Source organism: Bombina bombina, chromosome 7 (assembly GCF_027579735.1).
Source record: "Bombina bombina isolate aBomBom1 chromosome 7, aBomBom1.pri, whole genome shotgun sequence".
Classification (NCBI taxonomy): Eukaryota; Metazoa; Chordata; class Amphibia; order Anura; family Bombinatoridae; genus Bombina; species Bombina bombina.
Window position 1 is genome coordinate 534,501,419 of NC_069505.1, and position 12,332 is coordinate 534,513,750.

General features: G+C 39.6%; 1 pseudogene; it reads right to left on the bottom strand.

Annotated features, from left to right (window-relative positions):
- Positions 1–4,538: 4,538 nt before the first annotated feature.
- LOC128636501 (4-galactosyl-N-acetylglucosaminide 3-alpha-L-fucosyltransferase FUT5-like) overlaps positions 4,539–12,332 on the bottom strand; it is a 40,808-nt pseudogene continuing 33,014 nt past the window's right edge.

A 12,332-nucleotide genomic window follows, 5' to 3' on the forward strand; every position in this document is an offset into this window, starting at 1 on the left:
GTGGGTTGTAATGTTGGGGGGGGGTTATTGTATGTGTTTTTTTTACAGGCAAAAGAGCTGAATTCTTTGGGGCATGCCCCGCAAAGGGCCCTGTTCAGGGCTGGTAAGGTAAAAGAGCTTTGAACTTTTTTAATTTAGAATAGGGTAGGGCATTTTTTATTTTGGGGGGCTTTGTTATTTTATTAGGGGGCTTAGAGTAGGTGTAATTAGTTTAAAATTGTTGTAATATTTTTCTAATGTTTGTAAATATTTTTTTATTTTTTGTAACTTAGTTCTTTTTTATTTTTTGTACTTTAGTTAGTTTATTTAATTGTAGTTATTTGTAGGTATTGTAATTAATTCATTTATTGATAGTGTAGTGTTAGGTTTAATTGTAGATAATTGTAGATATTGTATTTAAATAATTTATTGAAAGTGTAGTGTTAGGTTTAATTGTAACTTAGGTTAGGATTTATTTTACAGGTAATTTTGTAATTATTTTAACTATTTAAGCTATTAAATAGTTCTTAACTATTTAATAGCTATTGTACCTGGTTAAAATAAATACAAAGTTGCCTGTAAAATAAATATTAATCCTAAAATAGCTATAATATAATTATAATTTATATTGTAGCTATATTAGTGTTTATTTTACAGGTAAGTATTTAGCTTTAAATAGGAATAATTTATTTAATAAGAGTTAATTTATTTCGTTAGATTTAAATTATATTTAATTTAGGGGGGTGTTAGTGTTAGGGTTAGACTTAGCTTTAGGGGTTAATACATTTATTAGAGTAGCGGTGAGCTCCGATCGGCAGATTAGGGGTTAATACTTGAAGTTAGGTGTCGGCGATGTTAGGGAGGGCAGATTAGGGGTTAATACTATTTATTATAGGGTTATTGAGGCGGGAGTGAGGCGGATTAGGGGTTAATAACTTTATTATAGTAGCGGTGAGATCCGCTCGGCAGATTAGGGGTTAATAAGTGTAGGCAGGTGGAGGCGACGTTGAGGGGGCAGATTAGGGGTTAATAAATATAATATAGGGGTCGGCGGTGTTAGGGGCAGCAGATTAGGGGTACATAGCTATAATGTAGCTGGTAGCGCTTTGCGGTTGGCAGATTAGGGGTTAATTATTGTAGGTAGCTGGCGGCGACGTTGTGGGGGGCAGGTTAGGGGTTAATAAATATAATATAGGGGTCGGCGGTGTTAGGGGCAGCAGATTAGGGGTACATAAGTATAACGTAGGTGGCGGTCGGCAGATTAGGGGTTAAAAAAATGTAATCGAGTGGCGGCGATGTGGGGGGACCTCGGTTTAGGGGTACATAGGTAGTTTATGGGTGTTAGTGTACTTTAGAGCACAGTAGTTAAGAGCTTTATAAACCGGCGTTAGCCCAGAAAGCTCTTAACTACTGACTTTTTTCTGTGGCTGGAGTTTTGTCGTTAGATTTCTAACGCTCACTTCAGCTACGACTCTAAATATCGGCGTTAGAAAGATCCCATTGAAAAGATAGGATACGCAATTGACGTAAGGGGATCTGCGGTATGGAAAAGTTGCGGCTGCAAAGTGAGCGTTAGACCCTTTCCTGACTGACTCCAAATACCGGCGGTAGCCTAAAACCAGCGTTAGGAGCCTCTAACGCTGGTTTTGACGGCTACCGCCAAACTCTAAATTTAGGCCTATGAAAGCAGTAAGGGTGTACTTAGTATTTCACACATGGCTTCTCCCTTTTGGCTTTATTTTTGTTAAATTAATCATGACACAGTGTAATATGTAATATGTTGTTGTTCATCTGAGGTTGTATTTACCTAATTTTAAGACCTGCTAAGGACCAGATAATTTTTATTATGTCCTAAGATGTAAAACCATAGAATTCATAGAGGGTGTTCTTTCTTTTTCGCATGACTATATATATATTTATGTGTGTGTGTGCGTGTGTGTGTGTAGATGAAGCCCTCATTAGGTCATAGCTGTTCACATCTTGGATTATCTTGTCAATGTCCCTCATGTTTTAGATTGCGAGTTGTTGATTTTGCTATGCAGGGTTGTGGATATGAAAGACACCCAGACACTTACATTACAGTATAATGCATACAAAAGCATCATTTCATCACTGGACTCTGAAGACCTGATGATCCCAGACTTGCTGGCATGGAAAGAAAAGTATTGTATTCTTTTCACAATATATTGCAAAGTAAATGTCTCTCTTTCACATCTAGAATCCTGCATATTGAGATGAACAATTCTCAAGCTAAAATCTGTCCTTTATAAAATGATTTGAGGGATCTCACAGTACTGACAAGAATCCTTAGATAATCTCACCAGAGTGGAGAGATTTAGATCATTGGCCCTTAGTCTCTCAGTTATGGATGGGAAAATGTGTTTATATTAGAATTAGAATGTTAGAACAAATTTTATTGTAGAAATTCGATTTGCATAATCCAATGTTGGTAAGAATGAATATTCTTACAAATTCTATAATCTAATGTTATTTACAGTTTTTTGAATGTTCATATTAGATCTAATACACACATTCAAAAATCGAATGTGTATATTCAATTTATTATAACCGTTGGAATTTGAATATTACATTTATAAAACACAGTTGTAGACTAGGAAAACTATTTTAAATTAGAATATTACATTTATAAAACACAGTTGTGGAATAGATATACTATTTTAAATTCAAATTTGAATATTAGATTTATAAAACACAGTATTATACTAGAAAAAATATTTTTGAATGTTATTAAAAAATTCAAAAATAGAATGTTAGAATGCTATGTAAACATTCGAAACTCGATTCGAATGAACAAATGTATTGAAATTAGTTTTAAATTTTGAATTTTTAGAAACATTTGCCCATCCTTACTCTTTGTTAGTTGATGCAGACATTTAATAAGCATCATATCTTTTGAGAACTCACCAAGGGCTCAATGTACTAAAGCTCTCATCTCAGATGAGATGATCCAAAGTTATCCTCCAGCACTGCGAGATCCCTCACAAGAGTGTGTAAAAACAGCAAATGTGTTCTAATATGTTGGCATCTTATGTTGCATTCTGCCTCCTCTGAGCATGGGCAAAACTGACTTTGTTTTTTTCTAGTATCAACTGAATAGTAAACCAGCTCATGTTACTCTACAAGGTTTAAGCTAGATATGCTTTACTGTAGAGACCCCACCCCTTTTGTAAGGCTCTGACAAGAAGTAATGGACCTTGCATACATTAAAGAAAGAAATTAAAAATAACATCTTTTTAAAATAATGAATAATAAATATTGCAATGATTAGTGTTTTTTTCCATTACAACATATATCATATATCTTTTTAAGCACTGGATATAACTAGAAGGCTTGGATAAAATCACACTCCCAGAGGGGTGTGTGGCTGAGAGGTACTGAAATGGTAATTTTCCAATGTTCTATCTATGAATATATTCTTTGAGTAAGTACTGATAAATAAGATAAGGAACACTTTATGTAAATAATTAGATAAATAAGATAATGAGATCTGCTCTAACTGCAAGTTCAGCCATTTCATTGGGTTACACTTTCAATTAGCAGATACAGCTATTTAATGCACAAAAATATACCTAAAATTGCAATTTTTCTATACATTTTTAACACTGCTGGCATTTATCATTGCACAAGCATTTCTAGTAAAATTCTTGTGCATTACCGCCCCCTGCACATTCTTGGCCAATCGTCCGTTGGCACGGGGTGTCAATCAACCCGATTGTATCTGATCTAAATGATTGCTGTCCTCCGCCTCAGAGGTGGCAGAGGAGTTAAGGAGCAGTTCACCCAAAAATGCTCTCCCATTTAAATTGTTCCCAATGATCCATTTTACCTGCTGGAGTGTATTAAATTGTTTACAAATAGCTCCTTTACCCATATTTGGCTTTTGAAATATCTGATTTAGCTTGTGGCTTCCCAACCTATAGTGAAAGATTTGATACTGGAGTCTTAGCTATTGTATAGCCTAAGTAAACACAGCCAGCAGAAGAAATTAAACTCACAGTGGGGTGAAGGATAACTAAGTAATAACATGATAATTTTCTATTGTTCTCTCTATGTATTGAGCTTTAGGTTTCCAGACACATATAAGATGAGGAAGCCTGTGTGTACACAAAGTGATAACATAATGAGATATGATATTACCTGAAGTTCAACCCATTGTAATAGGCTGTGGCTTAAAAGCACAAAACCAGCTACTTTATATACACAAATAAACCTGAAAATAAAATTTCCCATACATTTTATACTCTGCAGCGGGTATAACAAGTCATTGAAAACACATTAATAGAAAAACAATTTTACAGTGAACTGTCCCTTTAAGACCGTTGCTTCTTAACTCCTGTTTCCGGCAAGACTGAAGGCTCGCATGGAAACAGGTGCATTCAGGCCTTAATAAATCGGCCCCTATAGCTGGTATAGCAAGTCATTGTAAACACATTAAGGGGAAACCAATTTTATAGCACACTGCCCCTTTAAGGAAAGTGAGAGAAGTAAATTATCTCAAAGCTGAAACATGTAATTTATTGTATTAGTACTGATATATCCTAGAAATCAGCTTCCTCTAGAAACCATTTAGCAATACTAGGAATAACTTGGTAATATGGAGTCTTAAAGCACAGCAAGCTATGCAATAATGATAAGCCCACCCAGTCTATCTCCTCACTTTCTAATGAGACCTCCAATTAAAGTATTTCCTATATCTTTCATCATCTTTGTCCAACTCTAATAGGAAATCAGCCAGTTACTTTGGGCTGGAGAAGTCATCAACATGAATAAATGCATCACTGGGGATCATAATTCTTGCGAGATGACACTAGAACGACAAGCACAGCCCAAGACTCAAATGCATTTGACCAAAGTTTCTCAGTAATTTAATCCTTATAATCTGAATTCTCAAAAGTCAAGTTAAATTTGTACTGTGAGATGATTTTTTGGAAATCTCCTAGGCACAACTTCTTTTGTCTTTGTCCATAATTATCTATAGAAATGTGCTTTTTCAGCATCTCATAATACTCATTACGCGCATACCAGGCTCCAATTACTTATAACGCAAGATACCAGCTTGGACTTGGGGGATTAATGACATTTTGTGGTTTCCTGACAGCTTCAATACATCCGTAGGGCCTGTGAATATCAGAATCTTGATGGAAAGTCATTGTCATGTTAAAAAGATTGTCCAGAAAATGCAGTTTTTTTTTTAATTTTAATAGTTTTTTATTGAGGTCATTGGCAAAACATCATCAAATAAACAAGTTACAATAGACAATCAGAGACATTCTCTTAACATAAGCTATCACATAAAAGTACACCAGAAAGAGATATTCTCTTCAATGGATAAGACCTAAAGTAATATCTCTATAATTATACTTAACATGCTAAACTGAAACCTCATTTTTTACCTTCATGAAACTCCCTCTCCTGTTATATTAAGCCTCTCTTAGGCTCATGTAACCTAAAATATTATCTAGGGGGAGTAAAATGATGAAAATGGTCTCTCTTGGACCAATGGTAAATTTGAATAAGATTCACAACTGATAAATACATCTGAAATATGAATACAGAATAGTGTATGTTAGCTATAACACAGTTATCAACAAAAATATAATGAATATTCACAAATCTATAGAAAATCAAAACATAGCTCAAAATAGCGGACCAAAGCCGCTCTTTATAAAACCCAGCCTAACTGCTGGGTATGCAACCCCCACCTATACATGGAATAACGATTATGCTACTAAATATAACATTAGATGTGGGTATGAGGGAGGGGGGGAGGTGCAGAGAGCAATATACTCTCAATATAATATTATGCTGAAAGTAAGACCATTTATGTACCCATTTCTAGGTATATGTTTTCAAGTTATCAGTGGGAAAAGAAAAAATGTAAGCTAAAGATAACAAATATATGTATATAATAATACCCAAAAGAAGTATGTCCACAATTCCAGGTTGTGCTGTCAGAAAAGCCATTATTGGCTATAAACTTATCTGGGTTACAATGATATTAAGGCTCACTATTAGAAATATAACATCTAACTTTCAATATGTCTGTTGCTAAGCCTTGGGATTATGTATCCTGCACTAACAGCTGTCATTTTTCCTTCGTCTTTGAGTGTTTAACCAAAAACCTGAGAGGTTGACAGATAGGTATATTATTATTTGTTAACTCTTAAAAAGAGCATTATCAATCTTGGGAGGTATTTCTACTCACAATGTTCTAGTACTGTCCTATTGACTAATGCAATATAGGCAACAATCTAGATTTTTTGCGTATTAAGATAGCCTCCATGAGCTAGTGATTTGGCTTAAGTTAAAGTATATTGCCGCTAAGTTAAGAAGGAAAAGAATTAGAATGCTGCAAAATAAGCATAGAAGTCTCCTCCCCATACCCAGGGGCAGTGAAGAGCAAAGGGCATTTATAAAGATTATGAAAAGTCCAGATGTTTAAGTGCTGGAGCTGGCACCTACCTCTGTACAAAATTGTGAAAATAGAAGGTTACACTAAAGGATCACCCCATTATATGAGGTGGGAATAATACATAAAGTTTCCCCAACCCCATGTGTCATCCTGTCATCTTGGCACCAGCAAACTATATACACAAAATACTGTACCTTCCAGGAGATACCACTTGCTCAGCACTATACCAAGAGGTGCGTATGAAGAGTTATAAGTATTAGCTCCTGAAAGTTATATGGAATATGTGATAAGGCACAACTGCAGCAGGTATATGTTGATCTGTAGGGGACAGACACGAACAGAACATGCAACATTATAAACCTCTGAACTCCCAAATTGAGCCAGCACAAAAACAGCATAACTCAACATTGCAACACTCAAATATAAACAAAAATAGACTATGCAGCGTAAGACAGCTAATGTTAATACAGTCTCTCATCACAGTAGAAATGACCATAGCTCCATGAGGGGACATTCGACCCATATGAGCGCCAGAGCAGTCTCCGCTCAACCAATTCCAGTCACATCATTCTGACCCACACTTTGTGAAAAGTTGCTATGCGACGGAGTCTGACTCGGGAGGTACAGAAACCACCACCAGATCGGCACATATGATTGACTGGGGATATTGCTAGGGAACAGATATAAGCCGCTAGGCGATCCATGTCTTGTGATGTCCTGCCACCCAGCAATGCGCAAGCAGTGTCAAGACTCTCCCCAGCTTCCACTCTCTGCTATGATCCGACTTCCAATGCCCTGGATTTCGATTTTATCAGGGTTACTTGTCAGGAGGTAGTGATGTCGCGAACAGTTCGCCGGAGAACAGTTCCCGGTGAACATAGCTTGTTTGCGTTTGCAGCGGCGGGCGAACATATGCGATGTTCGATCTGCCCCCTATTCGTCATCATTGCCTAAACTTTGACCCTGTATCTCACAGTCAGCAGGCACATTCCAGCCAATCAGCAGCAGACCCTCTTCCCAGACCCTTACATCTCATGGACAACAGCCATTTTAGATTCATTCGGAAGCTGCATTGCTAGTGAGAGGAGGGACAGTGTAGCTGCTGCTAATTTAATAGGGAAATTGATAGCTAGGCTAGTGTATTCAGTGTCCACTACAGTCCTGAAGAACTCATCTGATCTCTGCTGTAAGGACAGAACCCCAAAAAAAACCTTTTTAGGGCTATATCAGTCGTTTTTTGTTTTTTTTTCTTTGTAATCTTATAGCAGTTGCCTGCCTGCCACTGTCAGCCTGTGTGTCAGGCTCACAGCATATACTGTGCCTACTTGCTCAGTGCCACCACCAGTCATATTTGGTGTAACATTAGTGTAAATTTAAAAAAAAAAAACTTTTACATCAGTCTGCTAGTGTAATCTAATTTCAGTTGCCAGGCCAGCCTGCCACTGCCAGCCTGTGTGTCAGGCTCACAGCATATACTGTGCATACTTGCTCAGTGCCACCACTCATATCTGGTGTAACAATAGTGTAAATTTAAAAAAAAAAAAACTTTTACATCAGTCTGCTAGTGTAATCTAATTTCAGTTGCCAGGCCAGCCTGCCACTGCCAGTCTGTGTGTCAGGCTCACAGCATATACTGTGCCTACTTGCTCAGTGCCACCAGTCATATCTGGTGTAACAGTAGTGTAAATTTAAAAAAAACAAACTTTTACATCAGTTTGCTAGTGTAATCTAATAGCAGTTGCCCGTCTGCCACTGCCAGCCTGTGTGTCAGGCTCACAGCATATACTGTGCCTACTTGCTCAGTGCCACCACTCATATCTGGTGTAACAATAGTGTAAATTTTTTTAAAAAAACTTTTACATCAGTCTGCTAGTGTAATCTAATTTCAGTTGCCAGGCCAGCCTGCCACTGCCAGCCTGTGTGTCAGGCTCACAGCATATACTGTGCCTACTTGCTCAGTGCCACCACTCATATCTGGTGTAACAATAGTTTAAATTTTTTTAAAAAAACTTTTACATCAGTCTGCTAGTGTAATCTAATTTCAGTTGCCAGGCCAGCCTGCCACTGCCAGTCTGTCTGTCAAACTCACAGCATATACTGTGCCTACTTGCTCAGTGCCACCACTCATATCTGGTGTAACAGTAGTGTAAATTAAAAAAAAAAAAAATTTACATCAGTTTGCTAGTGTAATCTAATAGCAGTTGCCTGCCTGCCACTGCCAGCCTGTGTGTCAGGCTCACAGCATATACTGTGCCTACTTGCTCAGTGCCACCACCAGTCATATCTGGTGTAACATTAGTGTCAATTTAAAAAAAAAAAACTTTTACATCAGTCTGCTAGTGTAATCTAATTTCAGTTGCCAGGCCAGCCTGCCACTGCCAGCCTGTGTGTCAGGCTCACAGCATATACTGTGCCTACTTGCTCATTGCCACCAGTCATATCTGGTGTAACAGTAGTGTAAATTTAAAAAAAACAACTTTTACATCAGTTTGCTAGTGTAATCTAATAGCAGTTGCCCGCCTGCCACTGCCAGCCTGTGTGTCAGGCTCACAGGATATACTGTGCCTACTTGCTCAGTGCCACCACTCATATCTGGTGTAACATTAGTGTAAATTTAAAAAAAAAAAACTTTTACATCAGTCTGCTATTGTAATCTTATTTCAGTTGCTAGGCCAGCCTGCCACTGCCAGCCTGTGTGTCAGGCTCACAGCATATACTGTGCCTACTTGCTCAGTGCCACCACTCATATCTGGTGTAACAGTAGTGTAAATTTAAAAAAAAAAACTTTTACATCAGTTTGCTAGTGTAATCTAATAGCAGTTGCCCGCCTGCCACTGCCAGCCTGTGTGTCAGGCTCACAGCATATACTGTGCCTACTTGCTCAGTGCCACTACTCATATCTGGTGTAACATTAGTGTAAATTTAAAAAAAAAACTTTTACATCAGTCTGCTAGTGTAATCTAATTTCAGTTGCCAGGCCATCCTGCCACTGCCAGCCTGTGTGTCAGGCTCACAGCATATACTGTGCCTACTTGCTCAGTGCCACCACCAGTCATATCTGGTGTAACAGTAGTGCAAATTTTTTTAAAAAAAACTTTTATATCAGTCTGCTAGTGTAATCTAATTTCAGTTGCCAGGCCAGCCTGCCACTTCCAGCCTGTGTGTCAGGCTCACAGCATATACTGTGCCTTTTTTCTCAGTGCCACCACCAGTCATATCTGGTGTAACAGTAGTGTAAATTAAAAAAACAAAAAACTTTTATATCAGTCTGCTAGTGTAATCTAATTGCAGTTGCCAGGCCAGCCTGCCACTGCCAGCGTGTGTGTCAGGCTCACAGCGTATACTGTGCCCACTTGCCCAGTGCCACCACTCATATTATCTTGTTTAATAGTAGTGTAAGTGTACATTTAAAAATAAAAAAACTGTTTTGACTGTGAAACATCAGTCTGCTTTTTTGTGTCAGGCTCACAGCGTATACTGTGCCCACTTGCCCAGTGCCACCACTCATATTATCTTGTTTAATAGTAGTGTAAGTGTACATTTAAAAATAAAAAAACTATTTTGACTGTGAAACATCAGTCTGCTTTTTGTGTCAGGCTCACAGCGTATACTGTGCCCACTGGTCCAGTGCCATCACTCATATTATCTTGTTTTATAGTAGTGTAAGTGTACATTTTAAAAATAAAAAAACTATTTTGACTGTGAAACATCAGTCTGCTTTTTTGTGTCAGGCTCACAGTGTATAATGTGCCCACTTGCCCAGTGCCATCACTCATATTATCTTGTGTAATAGTAGTGTAAGTGTACATTTTAAAACTAAAATAACTATTTTGACTGTGAAACATCAGTCTGCTTTTTTGTGTCAGGCTCACAGCGTATACTGTGCCCACTTGCCCAGTGCCACCACTCATATTATCTTGTTTAATAGTAGTGTAAGTGTACATTTAAAAATAAAAAAACTATTTTGACTGTGAAACATCAGTCTGTTTTTTTGTGTCAGGCTCACAGCGTATACTGTGCCCACTTGCCCAGTGCCACCACTCATATTATCTTGTGTAATAGTAATGTAAGTGTACATTTTAAAACTAAAATAACTATTTTGACTGTGAATCATCAGTCTGCTTTTTTGTGTCAGGCTCACAGCGTATACTGTGCCCACTTGTCCAGTGCCACCACTCATATTATCTTGTTTAATAGTAGTGTAAGTGTACATTTTAAAAATAAAAAAAACTATTTTGACTGTGAAACATCAGTCTGGTTTTTTGTGTCAGGCTCACAGCGTATACTGTGCCCACTCACAGTAGCTTGCACGCATAGTAGCACTAATTGAAAAAAAAAATGACAGGCAGAGGCAGGCCAACCTGCAGGGGCCGTCGTGGTCGTGGTGCTGTGATTCCCTTTGGCCATAGAATAATGCCCAGTGTTAGGCCACGTACCATGAACACAAAAAGTTCTGATGACATAGTTGACTTTATAACACAGGACACCCAATCTTCTACAGCTTCCGCTCGTAACCTTGACGCACCATCCTTCTCCTCTAGCTTAGCTTCGGGCACCTCTCAACTTACCACTCGCCCGCCTGCCGCCACCACCGACACTAGCACCACAGCCGCCTCACTTGATCTGTCAGAGGAGTTATGTACACCTCAGTGTGAAGAAATGAGTGATGCGCAACCATCATTGACAGAGGATGTAGATAACTGTGATATGTCTCAGTCAGGCAGTATTACAGACATGGACGACGCATGGTGTGATGATGATGTTGTACCCGCTGTTGCTTCCGTTGTTGAATTGTCAGATACAAGTGAAGGGGTTGATGATGACGATGCGTCCGTGGATGTCACGTGGGTGCCCGGTAGAAGAGAAGAAGAACAGGTGGAAAGTTCAGATGGGGAGACAGAGAGGAGCAGGAGGAGGAGATGAGTTGGAAGCAGGGGGAGGTCGTCGCAAGGAGCTAGTGGCACAGTCAGACAGCATGTACCGGCACACAGGGTCAGCCACACAGCACGCCAATCAACGCATGCTGTTGCCACCACCAGAATGCCGTCATCGCAGAGCTCCGCAGTGTAGCATTTTTTATGTGTCTGCCTCTGACAACAGCAATGCCATTTGCAACCTGTGCCAAAAGAAACTGAGTTGTGGGAAGTCCAACACCCACCTAGGTACAACTGCTTTGCGAAGGCACATGATCTCACATCACAAACGCCTATGGGATGAACACATGAGTAGAAGCAGCACACAAACTCAAAGTCGCCATCCTCCTCCTGGTCCAGCATCTTCAGCCACGTCAACCACTGCTGTGCTCCTTGCCCCCTCTCAACCATCCGCAAATCCGTCTCTCTTCCGGAGCAGTTCCTGCTCATCTGCCCACAGTCAGGTGTCTGTCAATGACATGTTTGAGCGTAAGAAGCCAATGTCACCAAGTCACCCCCTTGCCCAGCGTCTGACTGCTGGCTTGTCTGACCTGTTAGCCCGCCAGCTTTTACCATACAAGCTGGTGGAGTCTGAGGCGTTCAAAAAATTTGTAGCTATTGAGACACCGCAGTGGAAGGTACCCGGGCGAAATTTCTTTGCACAAAAGGCAATCCCCAACCTGTACTTGATTGTGCGAAAGGAAGTAATGGCATGTCTGGCACACAGTGTTGGGGCAAGGGTCCATCTGACCACTGATAGCTGGTCTGCAAAGCATGGTCAGGGCAGGTATATCACCTACACTGTGCATTGGGTAAACCTGCTGACGGCTGCCAAGCATGGAATGCCTGGCTCTGCAGAGGAGTTAATGACACCGCCACGACTTGCAGGCAGGCCTGCTGCCACCTCCTCTACTCCTCCTACTCCATCCTCTTCCATAACCTCCTCGGCTGAGTCCTCTTCTGCTGCTGCGTCTTGCTCCACATCAACGGCACCCCCCAGCTCCCCA